This window comes from Lepus europaeus, chromosome Y, assembly GCF_033115175.1.
Source record: "Lepus europaeus isolate LE1 chromosome Y, mLepTim1.pri, whole genome shotgun sequence".
Taxonomy (NCBI): Eukaryota; Metazoa; Chordata; class Mammalia; order Lagomorpha; family Leporidae; genus Lepus; species Lepus europaeus.
The window spans coordinates 17,646,414-17,669,000 of record NC_084851.1 but is presented as its reverse complement, the minus strand read 5'-3'; the positions used below and the strand labels follow the sequence as shown (position 1 = coordinate 17,669,000).

General features: G+C 37.8%; 1 pseudogene; it reads right to left on the bottom strand.

The window, feature by feature from the left end:
* Positions 1-705: 705 nt before the first annotated feature.
* Positions 706-22,587, bottom strand: part of LOC133754124 (heat shock protein beta-1-like) — a 34,444-nt pseudogene continuing 12,562 nt past the window's right edge.

The window sequence follows — 22,587 nt, the reverse complement described above, 5'->3', positions numbered from 1 at the left end:
TGAAATATTTAAATTCACAGAAGTAAACATTTTAACACACAATGCATCATAAGGAATTTTTTTTGACTGGTTCATCTATTGTCCTGGCATGCTGGTTCTTTTTTTTTTTTAACTTTTATTTAATGAATATAAATTTCCAGTGTACAGCTTATGGATTACAATGGCTTGCCCCTACCATAACTTCCCTCCCACCCACAAGCCTCCCCTCTCTCGCTCCCTCTCCCCTTTCATTCACATCAAGATTCATTTAAAATTCTCTTTATATACAGAAGACCAATTTAGTATAAAGATTTCAACAGTTTGCACCCACATAGAAACACAAAGTGAAACATACTGTTTGAGTACTAGTTATAGCATTAAATCAAAATGTACAGCACATTAAGGACAGAGATCCCACATGAGGTGCAAGTGCACAGTGGCTCCTGTTGTTGACCCAACAAATTGACACTCTAGTTTATGGCGCCAGTAACCACCCTAGGCTGTGGTCATGAGTTGCCAAGGCTATGGAAGCCTTTCAAGTTTTCCGATTCTGATCATATTTAGACAAGGTCATAAAAGACAGAGTGAGGATAGTAGCCAATGATCCTAAGAGTGGCATTTACCAGGTTTGAACATTTAGATCTTTATTTGTGAACAGCAGAAGCTTAACAGTGTCAAAAGGGCGCACAGGGGGATGCTGGGGGCTGGGCGACACAGGAGGCAGCTCTACTTGGCCACAGGCTGCTGCAACTTCCCGGCTTCTGGGTGCCGATCTGGGCGCGGGCCTCGAAGGTGACCGGGATGGCGATCTCTGTGACTGTGTATCCGGCTTGGGCAGCAGCGCTTCCCTCAGGGGATCCGGAGGAGGAGACCAGTGTGGGGTCCACGCTGGGGGCAGCGTGTACTTCCGGGTGGAAGAGCGGGCGAGGTAGCCGTGCTCCTGTCGCTCTTCGTTTTTGCCCGTGATCTCCACCACGCTGTCCTCGGTCTTGACCTTCAGTTCCCGGGGGGGGGGGGGGGGGGGGGGGGGGGGGGTTTGAAGTGGTTCCCATCCAGGGACACGCGCCAGCGGTCGGCCATGTGCCAGATCTCCGAGACGCCGCTGCTGAGCTACTGACTGAGTTCAGGGCTGTGGGGGGGCGCGGCCATGGTGTGGGGCTCGGCAGAGGGCAGGGGCCTCAGGTAGCCCGGCCCGCCACTGGCGCTGAACCACTGAGCCCACTCCTCTGGCAGCAGCTGCAGCCCAAGGCCTGGTCGAAGAGACCACCCTGTGTGCCCTTTTGATACTGTTAAGCTTCTGGTTTTTGCAACTAAAGTTCAAAGCAGCTGCAAAAAAAAAATCTTAATATCTTATAAGATATTAATCATACAGTTTATCCTCTAGATAATGGGTGACTTACTTCATTACATAAGAAACTGCTACAAATCAATGTAAAAATCTAAACCCCAAACAGAAAAAATGGACAAGAATATGTATATACATCATATGTATGACTGTTTAAAGAAAAGGACAAATATCTTTAGATTTATGAACAGGTCAATCTCATTTGCAGAAATAAAAAACCAAAAAAGTAGCAATCATCATTTTTACTTGTCATATTGGTAAATTTCCTAAAAGTCTGAAAAGATCATGTTGGCAGGGCTGACTGGAGAAACAAACCATTGTAAGCAAACCCAGCAAACTGGAGTAGCCAATTCCAATGATCACATCTACAAAAGGCAGTATGACTTTATGTATCAGAATTGTGAATGCCTATGCTCTTTAACTCAGCAATTTTAGTTCTAGTAATTTAATCTGGAGGCTTACTTCACCTCTGTGAATGGGCATATATCAAGTGTGTCTATTATAGCATGTATTGTTCTAAAAATAAAAGGTTGGATTAAGCAGCTAGTTAAAAACTTAAACATCTGTATGATAGACCTTGAGTTTCAAAAAAAAATGAGGAAGCACTTCAGGCAATGATACTCTGAGGGCATGCGCACCATGTATTATAACTTTTGGAAATTTTATTGCCTTTTAATTACATAAATAAAGGAAGTACAAGCCACAATAAAATTATTACATGACACCATAGAAAAGCAAGCTTGTACATTTTAAAGAAATAGAACAAAATTCCTAGAGATGAAATATAGTCAATTAAATAGAAAAATATTGAATAGATTAAATAGGACAGTACACAGAGCTGAACAGAGAATTGGGCCAGTACAAGATGCATCTGAAGAAATTATATAGAATACACCAAAGATAAAGAGAAAAAAATATAAACAAATTGTTCAGGGACCTGAAGTAAATAACAAGAAATCTAAAGTTAATCTTACTGGAGATGCATAAGGAGACACTAGGCAGCAGTGGCTGAGGTGACAGCTGAGGATGATCTAGAATTGATGATGGATGTAGGATTATCACATTCAGAGAGCACAAATTAGCTCAAGTAGGATGCAAAAATAATCTACACCTAGGCACATTGTACTGAAACCTCAGAACACCAAAAACTTAAAATTTAAGCAGTGTCAACAGTAAATAGAGGACAGAAATCACCCTATGTACATCAGCTCACACCACTTGGGGTCTTTTCTCTTCAAGGACTGTAGCCAGAGGACCAGAGTTGGCATCTTCACATGTTAAGGCTATGGGTCATCCAGAATTACACACATGGAAATTAGGATTCTATAGATGAAATTTATCTTTCATGTACTTATACAAAAGAAACATTGAATTGCATTGTTCAGGACAATGAAATTTGTTTTGCCATGTTCCAAGGACTTAATACTTTGTTTATCTATTCTCCCTCAGTGATCTTTTAGGTTGTTTCTATTTTGAAAAAAAATGGTAGTTTTAAGTAGTTCTACAATTATGAATAAGCTATGAACCTTCCAGTTAGGTCTTTAAGTAGACTCAGACCTCTACTTCTCTGCATACACCTAGGAGTCTCATGAAGTAAGCCTGTGTTTAATGTTACTAGAAACTGCCAAAGAGTTTTTTTTCTTTATGCTAATCAACTAACAATAACTGAGGATCTCTACATTTAGGAATAGGAAGGGAAATACAACACCTGCCCTGTGCATCACACTCAGTAATGAAGCATGGGACATATGAGGCACTTCAAAGCACTTTATGGGAAAACAGAATTAAAATATCTGTTGATCTGGTGCTAACATTTCTTGAAATCTATCAATAATATTTGCATAGCATGCACTTTACATGAACTTTTTGAAAGCCTCACATTTTCCTTTTAAAGGAAAGACATAGACAAAAATGATCACTATCATAATATTTTACAATATTGCCTCAAAAAGCTTTACAAAAAGAATAGTATATGATACAAAGATTAGAAATTATAAAAAGTATATTATTTGCAGATTAATATACAAATAAGGTTAATATACAAAACAGTTATATGCCTATACAACAATCAGCTAGGAAATACAATTTAATATAATCCTGCTTACAGTAACAATAAGAATTATGAGGTAATTCATAAGAAATTTATGAGAAAATCTTTTTGAAAAATATCATTACAAACCATTTCAGTAGGAAATAAAAGAAGATGGAAACAAATGGAGAAATTTAGTACATTCATGCGGAAAAGATAATGCAGCAATTAATTAATCTATACTCAATAAATTTAATGTAATTCTACTTAGAATACCACAAGGATTTCTGAAATATGTTGATAAGCTCATTAAAACTGCAAAACTAAGCAGGACAATAAGTATAAGGACAAAGATCAAGGTCTTACAGACCCCTGTTGTAGCATCATTACAGAAATTAGGGCTATGTGGTGTAGTGTGGGGTTACAGAACTCTTTCCTGAGACAGAATAGGATGCTCGCTCGGAAAGAGCCCAGGTACATACAGGGACGTGGTACATGACAAAGAGGCTATTAAACTTTCAGTGGGGACTGAGCCAAAATATATTTTACTTGAAACTAAGCCTCTAGATATAACTTCAAAATTTTCAGGAAATATGAGGTTAACCTATCATTAATTGATAACATTAGGAAATATTCAGGCAAAACTCAATGTGATACATTCTACAAAGGCATCAATTTTGGCCCTTAAAATAATTAAAACAACATTTTTGTGACAGTGGGGAAAATCTGTTTGTAAATTACTTCTAGTGTTTCAGGTGTAATAACAATATTGTGTTCATATAAGAGACTTCCATATTTTTAATATGCATAATGATATACTGAGGAGTGACATGCCATGATGCTTGCATTTTATTTGCAAATAGTTCAGTAAAAAATGTACCCACACACCAATTGATGCACAACAAAATGTTAGAAATTACTAAATCTACATGGCTTATATGCAGAATGTCACTGTATGATATTTGGTTTCTTTTTTTTCTTTTATTATTATTATTAAACTTTTATTTAATGAATATAAATTTCCAAAGTAGAGCTTATGGGTTACAATGGCTTCCCCCCTCCCAAAACTTCCCTGCCACCCACAACCCTCTCCTTTCCCGCTCCCTCTCCCCTTCCAATCACATCAAGATTCATTTTCAATTCTCTTTATATACACAAGATCAGTTTAGTATATATTAGGTAAAGATTTCAACAGCTTGCCCCCATATAGCAAAACAAAGTGAAAAAAAATACTGTTGTAGTACTAGTTATAGCATTAAATAAGAGTGTACAGCACATTAAAGACAGAGATCCTACATAATATTTTTTTAATTAATTTTCTATGCCATTTCCAACTTAACACTAGGGTTTTTTTTTTTATTTCCAATTATCTTTATATACAGAAATTCTAGTACTAGTGGTTGAACTCTGTAGTTAACACACAATTATTCTTAGGTGTTTAAATTTTAACTGAAAATGATCCCTGTTAAATTTAAGAGTGGAAAAAGAGAGGGAGGAGATGTACAATTTGGGACATGCTCAATCGGACTTGCCCCAAATGATGGCGTTAGAAATGTGCCAGGGAATTCCAATACAATCCCATCAAGGTGGCATGTACCAATGCCATCTCATTAGTCCAAGTGATCAATTTCAGCTCACAATTGATGGCTCTGATAGGTCTAAGCATCAAAGGGATCACACAAACAAGTGTCTGCTAATACTAACTGATAGAATCAAAAAGGGAGAAAACAATCCAACATGGGAAGTGGGATACACAGCAGACTCATAGAATGGCAGATGTCCTAAACAACACTCTGGCCTCACAATCAGCCCTTAAGGCATTCAGATCTGGCTGAAGAGCCCATGAGAGTATTGTAGGCATGGAAAGCCACGATACCATGGAAAAGAAAAAAAAAAAAGAAGAAGAAGATCTAAATGATCTCCATTAGTGAGAACCCAGTGGAAAGAACGAGGCCATCAAAGAAGGAGGTACCTGTCTCTGAAGGGAGGAGAGAACTTCCACTTTGACTATGACCCTATTGGAATAAGATCAAAGTCAACGAACTCTAAGGGCTTCCATAGCCCTGGCAACTCATGACTAGAGCCTAGGGAGATTACTGATGCCATGAACAGGAGGGTCAAATTGTTAAATCAGCAACAGGAGTCACTGTGTACTTACATCTCATGTGGGATCTGTCCTTAATGTGTTGTCTAATGTGCAGTGATGCTATAATTAGTACTGAAACAGTACTTTTACACTTTGTGTTTCTGCGTGGATACAAACTGATGAGATCTTTACTAATTATATACTGAATCGATCTTCTGTATATAAAGATATTTGGTTTCTATATATTAAATTTTCATAATAAAATATTGGAAAAATAAAGGGGAAACATTATAAACTCAACAAATATTTCTGAGAAAATCAAGTGTTATTAGAAAATTATATTCCTTGTTCACATGTTAGGAGAAAATAAGAAAAAAGTATGGAGTATCTATAGAAGAAAAATATCTATATTTTCTCAGATTCAGACAATTTCTTAAGGCATACAATACAAGTCATGAAAGAACGATGGGATTGATTATACTAAATTTAGAAAGATGTAAGTAAAAATACCAAAAACAGATAAACAGAAAAATCAGAGTAATTAGTAGATACAACATGGAAAAATTAATATCCCAAGGAACCCATCCATACCAGTAAAAAAAGTAGAAAACATACATGAGACTAACAAAAACCCTCAACTTCAGAGAACAAGATCAGCATACCATAAACATATTCCAAGATATGTGATCTTGAAAATACCACCTGAAATAGGACACTCTATCACACATTGGTTGGCAAAGTGTAGGAATAAATTCAAATATGGTAATAGTTTGAAGGAACTGAAATCCATATATAATTTTGGTGATTTAGCTTTTCTGAAGTAAAATTTGATAGTTGTTGTAATGTTGAAAACTGGCATACTAAAACACTTAAAATTTTCAATTCTAGAAGATTCCTTTCACAACACACATCTGTTTATTACAATACTATTTATAACTGCAAATATTAGAAACCACTGTCAAATCAATCAATACAGACAGAATGCCTAATCTAGGTCTATTCATACAATAGGATATGACACAGCAGTAAAAACAAATTATCTTGATTTCATAGAAACATATATTTAGAAAATTTGATTCTAATAACAAAATCAACAGCTACACAGTGACTCCCAAATAGCCCTCCTTGCTGGTGTTTAGGTTTTCTAGTTCCTTCCCACATGCAAAATATTTGCCTGTCACTTCAGGATTTGGTATAATAAAATGATATCTTCTATCTTTGGTGCTCAGTTGCACTGTCTCTCAGATGACTTGTTATGGGATGACCAAGTACCCTGTTTTGAAGATATCCAGGCAGTTGTGCTGATGATAACTTGATGAGGGATGGGGCATTTCTGTCAGCCAGTAAGCTAGTAAATAGAAGTGACCTCTATAGACCCAGGGCCAGAGTCAACCATGCAACCATCCCAGCCACTCATCCATCCCTAACTCTCAGAAACAGTGTAGGGTGGCAAACAGCTGCTATGTTTTGGGGAAGACCGCTACACAGCAATAAATAACTAATACAAGTGAGTTATACCTATTTAGTAAAATTAAACATGCACAGTAATTATGAGGACACATGCCTAATTCAGGATGAAGTGCAACTCTGGGGAAGCAGATAGGTTGGGTTTTGCTTTTTTAAAATAATTATTATTTGAAAGGGAGGAAAACACACACACACAGAGAGAGAGAGAGAGAGAGAGAGAGAGAGAGCTCCACACAGTTATTCATTCCCTGAATCACAGTAATAGCTAGGGCTGGGCCAGCCTGGAGACAGGAGCAGATTTTCAACAAAGTCTTCCACATCAGTGGCAATTATTAAAATACAAAGCCATATTCTGCTACTTTCCAAGGTACATCAGCAGAAAACTGGATCAAAAGCAGAGCATCTGGGGTTTGAATTGGCACTCTGATAAGGATGCTGTATTGAAAGCAGAAGCTTCACATGCTATGCCAGAATGCCAGCCCAGGATAAGGCATTAGTTGTTTTTTGTTTTCATGAGAAAGCTTCATTTTTTTTGTAAAGATCAATTTACTTATGAGAAAGGGCCCTATGCTGTGGAGTAGTAGATTAAGCCTCTGGCTGCAGCACCAACATGGGCACTAGTTCAAATCCCAGCTGCCCCTCTTCTGATCAAGCTCTCTGAATAATGGCCTGGGAAGGCAGTGGAAGATGGCCCAAGTGCTTGGGCTTCTGCACCCAGAGGGGAGACCTGAAGAAGCTCCTGGATCCTGGATTCAGATAGGACCAGCTCCAGCTGTTGCAGCCCTAAAAGACAAATGCCACACAATCTCAATTGTGTGTGGAATCTAAGAAAATCACAATCACAGAAAAAAGTGGTGGTTGTCAGGGGATCAGAGCAAAGGAAATGGGAAAACATTTGCAGTTATGAGATAAATTAATTCAAGGTCTTAAACATAGTATTTAAAATATTCCACACAGTATTTAAAAGAATACTCTATTACATACTCACAACTTGCTAATATCTTATGTATTCTTTAAAAATGTAACAATGCAAGGTGATGGATATGTCCTGATCATTTCATCATGATTCGTGTATATGCACAAGAGGATTCCAAAAAATTTTATGAAAAAATAAGATTAGGAGATAATTTAAATTTTCCATAACTTTTGAAAATCCCCTCACATATAAAACATCAGGTTTCATATCTTGAACATACACAAATTCTGTCAAGTATATTCTAAGAATCTTGAAAACATTAAAACAATCAAAAAAGAAATGGGCTCCTATATGAAAACATAAATTCAAAATAACAGTAAACTAGACATATCTTTGGGATTGGAAAGGCTTTTTTTGGAACAAAATTTTTAAAACACTCATAAATTTAAGTAGCCAAAATCTTTATTTTGAAAGTGTTAATACAGTCGACAGCCTGTCAAGGGAGCCTGTAAGTACTAAGATGATACCCAAGTATCAAATTACAGTTCCTCCTGCCTCTCTAAAATCTGGATGAAAACCCAGAGTCACACAATACTTCTGTTTTTATTTTACCTAATCTGTGTTATTACATTACTGGAAACAGAAGAGACCCCTCTAGGAACAGCTAAGGAAAGAGGTCAGCATCGTGGACAAGACCCTGCTGCACACGTATTTAGAAAACTGGGGGGAATCAAGTCCTCACAGGGAAGGAAGGAGGAACCAAGGGCCGCATTAAGACAGCTCCAGGCCTGCGTGAACCCAATACATAGAACCCACAATCTCCCTAGTGACAGCTCAGGCCCCACTGCACACCTGGGGAGACGGCGCCGCTGCCGCTACCACAGCTGCCCAGGGATGGCTCCAGGGATGGGAAGTCGCTGCGAGCAGGGAAGGCCCAGGGTGCTGGGGGTCTCCGGCGCCAGTCTCCCCCAACCTGGGGTCAGAGGGGATCAAGGAAAGTGCTGCACCTGTGGCAGTGTGGTGCCCACAGAGCCCAGAGATGACCTCTGGGCGGCCCGTGTCTTCCTGGCCCTTCAGCAGCTCCACTGGCTCCGCTTCCCCCAGGACACTCGGGCCCACACACTCACCATGTCGTGGTGGTCAGCTTCCTAGGTGTCCAGCGTCGCTGCCCTCACAGCCCCACACCGTCAGTGAAGGTGGAAAGCGGCGGATTCTGATTGGCTTGGGAGCCTCGCGGCAGAGGCGCTGTCTCCTAGGACCTGGTGCACCCGCAGTACTGTAGGACAGAAGACTATGATGTCAAGAGTCCTGGATGTCACCTTCCTGATTGGACAGTTTGCATGACACGTCACAAACGACGCAGCCAATCAGCATCCTCCACAGCTGGGACGCCCTGAGCTCAGGTTGAGTGGAAGGAAACAGCAGGAGTGGAGGCCTGGGTCAGGTGGGAAACTGCCCCTCCTGGGCCCTGCTCCGTGCTGTAGGAGGGCTTCTCACATCCCTGCTGCAGGAGGGCCTCTCACCTCCCTGCTGCCACTGCTGGTGTCCCCCTGTGTTCCCTGCCATATTTTTTCTGGAGCTTGCGGTAACCTGCTTTAGGTGAGCTAGAATGTTGTCTGTTGGCTTATGGGCCTTTCTTCTCCCTCGTAGTTTTTGCTCATTTTTCTGTTTGCTCATTTGTGTTACTTTTTAAATATTGATTTAAAATGCTTGAAGTAGCGCATTTAATCCTTTTTTCCCCCCTTTTCTTCTGTCAGTATTTGTTTTCTACTCTGCCTGTTGATTTTGCGTATTGTCTATTTGTTTCTTGTTTGTACTTGGTGATCTATTGGATTTTATATATTAATCTTTCCAGCAATCTAATAAATTTATTCAGCAGTTGTATTGTTTTTAGATTTTATGGACAATCTATTTTAATATCTCCAATATATCGACCATATATTGCTTAGAAATTAATCTTTGTTGTTGCCCCCCCCCCCCCGACTACTTTTCTGGTAAGAAGTTGGAGATAGTGGAAAAAGTGTGTTCTAATTACTTCCAGGAAAAAAGATTTCTGTGATCCTGTATTAATTGTGTTGTTTGTTATAGGATCTTTTAAAGAATCTTGATTAGCAAGGAAACCATTGCTTTACTGCTAGAAGGTTTTCTTTTAACTAGATGTTGAATTATTAAAATAATTTTCAATATTTCATATAAATGATCATGCAATTTTCTTAAATTTATTAGCTATCTGGAAAATTTACATGGCTTGTTTACCAAAGTTAACAGCTCTTGAAATTTTATTATATCTCACTTGTTATTAATTATGTTTTCATACATGATTTCCTTTATTTAACTAATACTTCATTTGTATTTCAAGTTTCTGGTCAACTTGCATCCTCATCAATGTTATGCTGGCTTTCCAAAAGAAATTTTAAAATATTCTCTGCTTATTTCCATTACGGATATGTGTGGGAAATGTAGATGTGTTTATTTCTTTCTTAAATATTTGGAAAATTTTGTAATTCTGGATTTGAAATTTTTCTTCTATAACTTTTTTATTGGTTGGTTGCTAGTTTTCAAGTTGTGATTCAACTTGTTTGTTCTAAGTAGGAGTTTTCCTATTTCATGTTATATTTCTGTCGTTGGGAATTTGGTTTTCAATATATAATGAATTTTGACTTCTATTCAAATTTTACTCCTAAGACTATCACACATTTCTTCTAGCATCTTGAGAAGGATAAATTATCTATAAAGAATTATTTTAATTCTTAAAATTTGATATGTTACTTTTCCATTTGTATTTATAATTACTTTACTTCTATGTTAATTTTGTTAACATTTACAAATATATCCTGCTTTGTGGTACTCAAAAACATATCATTTATATTTGTTATCATTTTGAATGCCTTTCTTCTATTTACTTTCAATTTCCTTTTTCTTTTTAATTGTTGATTAAGAAGCTACAATGATTGATTTATAGTTTTTTATTCTAACATTCATATAAGGCTATAAATTTCCTCTAAGCATTGATTTATCTGCAGCCTATTTATTCCCTCATAAATTCCCAATCTCTATATGCGCAGAGCCTGGCCACCTCCCAGTGTCACCATTCCTATATGACTGTAGCCATCACATGCTACATGTATTTCCATTCTTGTGCTTGAAGCACATCTGTTTGTGATTGGTAAATCAATGCTTCAAACATTAGAGACAAATTCTTTACAGCTTGAAGAGCAGGCAGCTACACCATATCAGCTACCATTTACAGGTCTGCAAAGTGGCTACGGTGCCTGCAAATATATTATGTTCTATACAAAATCTTGAAATAAATGTAGAGTTTTTTAAAAATACACATTCCATGAACATTTGAAAAATTATTCTATGCATAAGTTTCCAGTTTCCTAGCACCAAAATAAACTTACATATCAGTTTCATTCTCCACAAAAATTTTTAAATCCTCATTGTTCATCATATGTATATATGAACTTATATGCTTCTATTTTAATTTTTAAAAATCAAAAGTATAATTTAGTTTTCAAATAAGTACATGAAAATTTTTTAAAAAATGAAATGTTTATTGGAAGGTTTTCAGCTGGTGTTTTTATTTGTTACACATATTTTGAAGAGATCACTTGTTCTTGAGACTGGATGGTAGGATAGAAACGGTAAATGCTAAGACACAGAAAGGAGACAGTAGAAGTTCTGCAAGAGAGAGTAATGATATCTTGAATCAGTCAGGTAGCATGAGAGAAATAGAGATCCTGACTTCACTCACAATATATTAGAAATATTTCATGAAACTTACTGAGTGACTCTATGTTAGAGAAAGGCATACTAATATACAATTTCTACGTTTTGATATTTTTTGGGCTAAAAGATGGATTTATTAACATTATTACAGAAGGGAAAGCTTAAATCAAAACAAAAATTTAGTAAGGTGGTTAAGATTATTTAGGGTGGTAGGAAATTACTCACATTGGTGAAATAAGGACTACAGATGAGCCAAAATCTTTACAATATAGGGAGAATATTTTCAAGATGCATGGTATGATATTTCCACTGATTTTATTTGGAGGACTAAGACATCTAAGAAAAGATACAAAATGCAATACAGACAGTTCTTACCTTATGATGCTTAAGGATTTTCCCACTTTATGATGGTGAAAAAAAGTTATTTATATGCAATAGAAGCCATACATAAAATTTTTAATTTTGTTCTTTTCTTAGTATAGCAATCTGTGCTATGATACTCTCTTGTAGTTCTGGGCAATGACAGCAAGGCCAGCTCCCCACCCACCATGAGATTATAAGGAAAAACAATGATCCTTTACAATGTGCTGTGTTTGGGGGCTCTAAAGTACAGTGAGATTGTGTATTGGATAATTTTTATTTTAATTCTTTTCTTCCAAATTCTTAAATAAGTCACAACTAGTAAATCTATAAAAAGAGGAAACCTCAGGATAATCCATAGCCCAAGTATTATAGGATGAGCTGCAGACTGATTTTGCTGTTTCTCATGGGAAGTTCTAAAGATTTTGGGCTTGTTGACTTTAGAAAGTGAACACACACTGTACACATCTATTCAAAGCATCATTGTTAGGAAAAGCATGGTTAGTTGAAGGTATCTGGGCCCACTTCATCATTGGAACACCCTCTCTGTAGGCTCACTAGCTTGCCCAACATGCAGCCCCTATGGCTTGCCAGTATTTGCTGTGAGGAAACAGAGTTAAAATGTAGTTCTATGAGGCCAGTGCTATGACATAGTTGGTTAAGGCACCATCTGCAGTACTGAGATCTCATATGGGAGTTTGAGCTGTGGCTGTGGCACTCACAATCCAGCTCCCTACTAGTGTGCCTGAAGGGGATCCTGGTTAATTGCTTTGGCCCGGCCCATCCCTGGAACATTGCAGCCATCTGGGGATTGAACGAGCAGATGGAAGATATATCTCTTCACTGTCCCCAGTTCCCTAATGGCTTGTCCATGGATCCTTGGGAGTAAGGTGAACCATTTCCTTTTTCTTTGTCATTACAACTATCACCATCCATCTTTGATTTCAGTTTGGAAGTCCTGGAGGCATTTTCCTGGGAAGCAGAACTATTTCCACCTTCCTCAGCCAACAATGCCTATTGCTGCTTGTTCCTTGGGACCTTTGTCATCAGTGGGTCTCTGAAAGCATCTGCTATGCAGAGCCTGTGAGCAGCCTCTTGCTGACCCTGGTGGAGTCCATGGTTTCTTGTTGCTTCAGCTGCTCCATAAGGACCTTCACCACAAAAGCCTACACATTTTTTTTTTGTATTTTTTAAAAAAATCTTATTTAAGTTACCAAAGTTTCATGCATTTCCTATACAGGTTTAGAAAGTTAGTGATACACCCACATTATCCTCTGTTTCCCCAATACCCCAACCCTTTTCCTTCCTACCTCTACTATTCCCACTCATAATTTTTACAGGATCCCTTTTAAGTTTATCTTATACTCATAAGTTTAATCCTACATAAAATAACGAGTTCAACAATTGGTGTAAAGAAAAACCTTCCTCAACAAAACACATGAGGGCTGTAAACAATCAGCAAATCTCAAAATAACCATGTCATTCCAGTGGATTATATTACAGGTACTGTATTAGTTACCACAATTCATAGAAAACACAATATATCTGTCTTTTTGGCACTGGCTTATTTCATGAAGTATAATGACTTCCAGTTGCATCTGCTTTGTTGCTAAAGACAGGGTTTCTTTTTTTTTACATCTGAACTATACTCTATACTATAATTTCTTTATCCAATAAACAGCTGCTGCACATCTGGGTTGATTCCATGTCTTAGCTATTTATGAATTGAGCTGTGATTAACATGTAGGTACAGATAACACTTTTAAATACTGCTTAATTTTATTTTGGGTAAATTCCCAGGAGAAGGATGGCCTCATCATGTGGTAGATTTGTATTCAGATTTATGAAGTATATACATACAGTCTTCCACAGTGGCTGGACCACTTTACCTTCCCGTGAACACTGGGTTAGGGTACATTTTTTATGCTGCATCCTCACCAGCATTTGTTGTTTATAGATTTCTGTGTGAGAGCCATTTGAACTAGGTTGAAGTGATATTCCATTGTGGTTTTATTTGCATTTCCTATAATTGCTAATTACCCTGAGCTTATTTTCTTTACCTTTATTAAAAGATGTATCAATTTATTTGAAAGGCAGAGTTACAGAGAGGAAGAGAAAGAGAGCGAGAGAGAGTGCAAGCTTCCATCCATTGGTTCACTACCCAAATGGCTGCAACAGTCAGAGCTGGGCCAATCTGAACCCAGGAGCCAGGAGCTTCTTCCCACACAGGTGTAGGAGCCCAAGCTCTTGGGTCATCTTCTACGAGTTTCCCAGGCCATAGCAGAGAGCTGGATTGGAAGTGGAGCAGCCAGGACTCAAACTGGCACCATGGGGGATGCCAGCACTGTAGGCAGTGGCTTTACCTGTCTGCCACTCCCTTTGAGCCTTTTTTCCAGTATCTGATGGCCATTTGAACTACCTCTCATAAAAAATGCCAGTTCAAGTCCTTCACCCATTTCTTAACTGGAATGTTTGTTCTGTTGTTGTTAAAACTGGAATGTTTGTTTTGTTGTTGTTAAATTTCTTTAGCTCTTTATAGATTTTGTTTATTAATCATTTATCATCTGCATAGTTTGTAAACATTTTTCCCATCATGTCAATTGCCTCTACACTTTGGTGAGTGTTTCTTTTGCAGTGCGGAAACTTCTCAACTGAATGTAATCCCATTTGCTAATTTTTTCATTTGAATTCCTGTGCTTCCATGTTTTTTTTTTTTTAAACGACTTTGCCTATGCCAATGTGTTATAGAGTTTCCTCAATGTTCTTTAGTAATTGGATGGTATTGGGTCATAGATTTAGGTTTTTTTGTTTGTTTGTTTGTTTGTTTTTTTGAAAGGCAGAGTGGACAGTGAGAGAGAGACAGAGAGAAAGGTCTTCCTTTTTGCCGTTGGTTCACCCTCCAATGGCCGCCGCGGTAGCGCGGCTGTGGCCAGCGCACCGTGCTGTTCTGATGGCAGGAGCCAGGTGCTTCTCCTGGTCTTCCATGGGGTGCAGAGCCCAAACACTTGGGCCATCCTCCACTGCACTCCCTGGCCACAGCAGAGAGCTGGCCTGGAAGAGGGGCAACCAGGACAGGATTGGTGCCCTGACCGGGACTAGAACCCGGTGTGCTGGCGCTGCAAGGCGGAGGATTAGCCTAGTGAGCCACGGCGCCAGCAGATTTAGGTTTTTGATACATTTTGAGTGGATTATTATGTAAGGTATAAGGTGGAGGTCTTGTTTCATATCGCTGCATGCAGAAACCCAGTTCTCCCAGCACCATTTTTGAAGAGACTGTCCCTGCTCCAGGGATTGGTTTTAGCTCCTTTGTCAAGGATAAGTTGGTTGTAAATGTGTGGATTGATTCCTGGAGTTTCTATTCTGTTACATTTTTCTCTGCATGTCTGTTTTTGTGCTAGTACCAGGTTGTTCTGCTTATAATTGCACTGTAATATGTCTTGAAATCTGATATTGTGATGCTTCCAGCTTTGATTTTTTTTTGCTTGATTTATTATATAACATTGATTTAGCTACTTGGGGTCTCTTGTGTCTCTATATGAATTTCTTCATCATTTTCTCTAGATCTGAGAAGAATGTCATTGGTATTTTGATTGGGATTGCATCAAATCTGTAAAACGCTTTTGGTAGTATGAACATTTTTATGATATTAATTCTTCCAATCTGTGAAAATTGAACATTTTCCAACTTTTGTGTCTTATATTTCTTTGTTTAGTGTTTTGTAATTTTTATTGTAAGGATCTTTCACATCCTTGGATAAACTTATTCCAAGGTATTTAATTCCTTATAGCTATTGTGAATGGAATTGATCTTAAAAACTTCTTCTCAGCCAATGCATTGTTTGTGTATACAATGGCTATTGCTTTTTGTGTGTTAGTTTTATATCCCACCACTTTATGAAACTCTTTTTATGAGTTTTAGTAGTCTCTCAGTGCAGTCTTTTGGATCTCTGTTATGTACAATCATGTCATCTGCAAATAGGGATACTTTATTTCCTCTTTTTCAATTTGTGTCCTTCGGATTTCTTTTTCTAGTCTAATGTCCTTGGCTAACACATACAGGACTATATTGAACAGGAATGGTGATGCTTGTCTGGTTTTGGACTTAGTGGGGATGCTTATAACTTTTCCTCATTCAATAGGATGTTGGCTATGGGTTTGTCATAAATTACCTTGATTTTGTTGAAGAATATTCCTTCTATACCTAGCTTTATAAAAGTTTTTATCATGAAAGAGTATTGTATCTTATCAAATGTTTTCTCTGTATCTGTTGAGATAATCTATGTTATTTGTTCATCAGTTTGTGAATGTGATGTTATCACATTTATCATTTGCAAATGTTGCACCATCCCTGCATAGCATGGATAATTCCCACTTGGTCTAGTTGAATGATCTTTCTGAAAGTTGTTGGATTTCATTAGTTATGTGATTATGCATGGGGTAGTCTATGTTGAGGTAGTCTACACTGGGGCTCAACTGTTAAGTCTTAAGTGGTTGGACAGTTAGGGTTTAGATTCCTCCCTCTACAGTAGAGGGACCTAGGCTGACACTCTGGATTTCCTTATCTAGAAAATGGATATAGTAGTGGCATCACACTGAGAATGGTGTTGGGAGTCTGCTGTGAGTTAAAGTGTTGGGTAAACAAATGTGTGCCTAGTACACAAAAGTGCTCTCCCCTTCCATTCACATCAAGATTCATTTGCAATTCTCTCTATATACAGAAGATCAATTTAGTATATATTAAGTAAAGATTTCAACAGTTTGCACCCACATAGAAACACAAAGTGAAACATATGGTTTGAGTACTAGTTATAGCATTAAATCAAAATGTACAGCACATTAAGGACAGAGATCCCACATGAGGAGCAAGTGCACAGTGACTCCTGTTGTTGACCCAACAAATTGACACTCTTGTTTATGGTGGCAGTAACCACCCTAGGCTCTCATCATGAGTTCCAAGGTTATGGAAGGCTTCCAAGTTCGCCAACTGATCATATTTAGACAAGGTCATAAAAGACAGGGTGAGGATAGTAACCATGGATCCTAAGAGTGGCATTTTCCAGGTCTGAACACTTATACAGCATTAACTGGGGAAGAAGACCATCAGTACACACAGGTTGGGAGTAGAGCCATTGGTGGTAGAGTAGAGGTTATGATTATGAAGGAACGAGGCCCAAGTGCACTAGACAGGGTCCAGAACAAAGGACAGAGTCATTATTAGAGGAGCTAAGAAAGGTGCTGTCTAAGCTACAATTAAGTTTTCTGATTGAGAGGCAAATAGAACCTGATAGAAGGGGCTTGATAATAATCTGTTGGGCTTTAGAACTTATAAGTTAAGAGGCCCAGACCTATCTATCTCTTCACATGGGGTACATCCTAAGGGAGGTGTGAACCTCCTAGGGGAAGGCACTCTGTTGACTTTCATTACTTGGCTGGGCTGGGAGGAGAGCTGGCCAGGTTAAGGCAGGTGGCATTTCTAACAAGAAATTTATAGTTCTGCCTGCAATGTTGCTGACCCTACTTGGCCATCCCCACAGCTGCAGTGGTCAATTTGGAGGTTGGGCTGAGTGAAGGGCTTTTCAGCTTGGAGCCAATAAGATCTGTGGCTCTGACCTGGGCATCCTTCAAGTCCAGGACAGGTCCATTTCCAGTGACCCAACTCTTGGCAGAGCTGCCTGGGCTCTTCACAAGCTGAATTCTGCTGAAGCCCAGGCTTACCACATTGAAAGCCACTGCAATGGACTGGCCTGTTGGGTTTCCTTGAGGGCAGATCACTGTACAGATCAGCCATTAATAGGCCTGCCACCCATTGCTTCTGATGCCTAGCTTTCTTTTCCTCCTGGTTTGTGTTAAAGCAGACCAGAGGATGCAAGTCAAGGGAGTGCCCATGTCCCATCTCTAATCTTCGGTGGCCTGAACTACAAGTCTATAGTCACAGGCATGTTCTGTAGTAGTTTTTCTAAGATAGAGAATGCCCATGAGGAAAATCATATTCTCCCTTAAAAACTTTCTTTCCCTTTGGTCTGAAAGGGAGGTTTTTTCTACTTACTGTTTACTTCACTGATGGTGAGGTAAATCTAGCTATGAGATTATTATTTAAGCTCTTATTTTGGCTATGCTATTACAGAAAAATGTTAGCCATCTCTTTTATAAGGTCTAAAGATTAAATTGTGCACCCTACAGATTCCTTTATAATAGAATTAGTTACCTACCTTGAAGAGAATAGAGAAATGAAAGAACAAGTTGGGCTTACAATAGAGAAATTAGGGAGCAAGTCCTAGATCGCTTGCTAACAGTAGCAATAGTACATGAATACTGAGCATACAGATTTAACCATTAGATAACGACTTAATAAAACATTTACCAGAAGGTCCAATGCCTTCTATAAGTTTTAAGAATCATGTATTTGGAAACACCTCTTAAATATTTAACATGGTTTGTGTTATCCCTTTGACTCTTAGACCTACCAGAGCCATCAATTTTGAGCTGAAATTGATCACTTGGACTAGTGAGATTGCATTGGTACATGCCACCTTGATGGGGGGGGGTTGTGTTAGAATCCCCTGGCACATTTCTAACTCCACCATTTGCGGCAAGTCCGATTGAGCATGTCCCAAATTGTACATCTCCTCCCTCTCTTTTTCCACTCTTAAATTTAACAGGTATCACCTTTGGGTTAAAATTTAAACACCTAAGAATAATTGTGTGTTAATTACAGAGTTCAACCACTAGTATTAGAACAACAACAACAAATACTAAAAAGGATAAAGTATTACATTGTACATCTAGAGTCAGGAAAAAGCTGATCAGGTCATTGTTTCTTATAGTGTCCATTTCACTTCAACAGGTTTACCCTTTGGTGCTCAGTTAATTGTCACCAATCAGGGAGAACAAATGATATTTGTCTCTTTTGGACTGGCTTAATTCACTCAGCATGGTGTTTTCCAGATTCCTCCATCTTGTTGCAAATGACCGGGTTTTGTTGTTTCTTACTGCTGTATAGCATTCTATAGAGTACATGTCCCATAATTTCTTTATCCAGTCTACACTTGGCGGGCATTTGGGTTGGTTCCAGGTCTTAGCTATTGTGAATTGAGCTGCAATAAACATTAATGTGCAGATGGCTTTTTTATTTGCCAAATTAATTTCCTTTGGGTAAATTCCAAGGAGTGGGATGGCTGGGTTGTATGGTAGGGTTATGTTCAGGTTTCTGAGGAATCTCCAGACTGACATCCATAGTGGCTTAACCAGTTTGCATTCCCACCAACAGTGGGTTAGTGTCCCTTTTCCCCCACATCCTCTCCAGCCTGAAAAGTGTCTGCTAATACTAACTGATAGAATCAAATAGGGAGAGAAGGATACAACATGGGAAGTGGGATACACAGTAGACTCATAGAATGGCAGATGTCCTAAACAACACTCTGGCCTCAGAGTCAGCCCTTAAGGCATTTGGATCTGGCTGAAGAGCCCATGAGAGTATTGTAGGCATGGAAAGCCAAGATACCATGGGGAAAAAAAGACCTAAATCAAAGATCTCTGCAAGTGAGATCCCAGTGGGAAGAATGGGGCCATCAAAGAAGGAGGTACCTTTCTCTGAAGGGAGGAGAGAACTTCCACTTTGACTATGACCCTATTGGAATAAGATCAAAGTCAGCAAACTCTAAAGGCTTCCATAGCCCTGGCAACTCATGACTAGAACCTAGGGAGATTACTGATGCCATGAACAGGAGTGTCAAATTGTTAAGTCAGCAACAGGAGTCACTGTGTACTTACATCCCATGTGGGATCTGTCCTTAATGTGTTGTCTAATGTGCAGTGATGCTATAACTAGTACTGAAACAGTATTTTTACACTTTGTGTTTCTGCGTAGGTACAAACTGATGAGGTCTTTACTAATTATTTACTGAATCGATCTTCTGTATGTAAAGATAATTGGAAATGAAAAAAAAACCTGGTGTTAAATTGAAAATGGCATAGAAAATTTATTAATTGTTTAAAAATATCATGTAGGATCTCTGTCTTTAATGTGCTGTACACTGTTATTTAATGCTATAACTAGTACTCCAACGGTAGTTTTTTCACTTTGTGTTGCTATATGGGGCAAACTGTTGAAATCTTTACTTAATATATACTGAACTGATCTTCTGTATATAGAGAGAATTGAAAATGAATCTTTACATGAATGGAAGGGGAAAGGGAGCAGGAAAGGGGAGGGTTGCGGGTGGGAGGGAAGTTATGGGAGGGTGGAAGCCATTGTAACCCATAAGCTGTACTTTGGAAATTTATATTCATTAAATAAAAGTTTAATAAATAAAAAAAATCTAACATGGTGTAGTTTGTTTAACAGTAAACTTAAGCACAACCATATAAAATGTTTTTAGTTTGTTTCCACCAACAAGTATAAAACATATGATGCAGAAATTCAGGTTACACAAATTAAAATGTATCTGATTAATTTTACCAGCTTAAATTTATGGACAATCTTATATAAGCCAATTAAAATAAAATTCTTAATAAAATTTTCCAATGTGGACATACAATATGTACACACATATAACATAATAGACCAATATAGCAATTTTAATAATAGATTTTAAAATCTTTAACTCTTTTTGTAGATTGTGAATTGATTTGAATTACTTTTTGTTTTTCGTAACCTCAGTTAAGCATTCTTTCTCTCAGTTGGTACTGTTAATACATTATTGGCTTCATCTGTTTACAGAGCCATCCCAAAGTACTGAATACAATAGAAGTGGCTGGACAAAGTCCATAGGAACCTATAGGAGGACAGCTAAACACAGAACCAACAATGCTTCACTTTTATGAGCAGCAAATCATATATAATTGTGGATGACAAAAGACATTAAGTTGCCATGTTCAAAATTATAATCTCATCAACCAACAAAGAGACACTTGCTTACTTCACAGTACTTTTGAAAGCACCTGTAGGATTTTACAAGTATTTAACCCTTTAGGCCTCTGGGGCTTTCTCATTAAGATAACTATCATGTCTAGTAACACAAGGTCATTAGACTTTCTAATTCTCAAACATTTGTATTGATAGCATTTTCCATTATAGAAACTTAAAATTTAGTACCATGTCACAACTTGAAAGTACTTTTAATATAATCCAAATAGCCTGATTAGTTGGTGTCTCTATAAGATGAGAGACATAGGTCCTTTGATTTTTTCAGTTGGGCCCAAACTGGAAAAACCAATGTCCAAGATTTACTGGAAATTTTAGAGTCCAGATTGTTTGGAACTTTGACTTTTTGAATGCCTGTCAAGAATGCCAAGAAGGCTCAAAATCTAAAGTATCTCACTGAAATAAGAATCCTGAAAATCATGACATAACATAGAATAAATTTGATCATTGTTACAAGGTGATTATTCAAATCTTTGAAAATAAGCACATATTTAAATAACCCATAGCTCTTAATAAAAATTCAGCTATTTTTGAACAATTAGAATTTAACAGACATCAAGAGAACATAATAGATTACTTTAACACATTGCTTTAACAGAGCATCAGAGTTTAATTCTATGTCAAAGAGTAATTGAGCTTCCTGTGATCTTTTGCTGTGAGGTTTCCTTCCTTTACCTTCTTTCATACTGATGAATGTGTTTCTGTGTTTCTGTGTGTATCACATCTTTAAGCATCTTTTGCAGGGCACGATGTGTGGCAACAAATTCTTTCAATTTCTGTTTGCTGTGCAAGGTCTTTATTTCACCTTCAATCACAAATGAGAGCTTTGCAGTATATAATATTCTGGGCTGAGAGTTTTTCTCTCTTAGTACCTGGGCTATATCTCACCATTGCGTCCTAGCTTGCAGGGTTTCTGATGAGAAGTCAGCTGTGAGTCTAATTGGAAAATCTCTAAGTAATCTGACGTTTCTCTCTTGCACATTTTAGGATCTTTTCTTTATGTTTCACTGTGGTGAGTTTGATTACAACGTGTCGTGGTGAGGATCTCTTTTGGTCATGTTTATTAGGGATGCTATAAGCTTCCTGTACTAAGATGCCTCTGTCCTTCTCCAAACCTGAGAAATTTTCTGCTATTATCTCACTAAAAAGGCCTTCTAATCCTTTCTCCCTATCCATGCCTTCAGGAACTCCTCGAACCTGAATGTTAGATTATTTAATAGTATCCTGCAGATTCCAGACAATATTTTTTAGATTTATAATTTCCTCTTCTTTTCTTTTGTCTGCCTGTTTCCTTTCCTGTTCTCTGTCTTCTATGTCCAATATTCTCTCTTCTGATTCACCCATTCTGTTTTTAAGGCTCTCTAATATGTTTGTCATTTGATCTATTGAATTCTTCATTTCATTATGATTTCTTGTCACTATCACTGTTTCTTGTTCTGCTAGTTGTTTCATTTCATTTTGATTCCTCCTTACTCTTTCATTTTGATGAGAGAGATTTTCTATCTTGTCCATTAAAGATTTCTGTAGTTTAAGAATTTGTTTTTGAGAACTTCTTAATGTTCTTATCAATTGTTTGAGATCCGCTTCTTGCATTTCTTCTATCTCATCATCTTCATAATCTTGAATTGTGGTGTCTTTCTTCATTTTGGGGCATCATAGTGTCTTCATTGTTCTTGTTAGCTTGGTTTTTGTGTTTGTTGTTTGGCATGTTGGAGATATTTGGTTTCTTCACTGTGGTGTTTTTTCTTGTT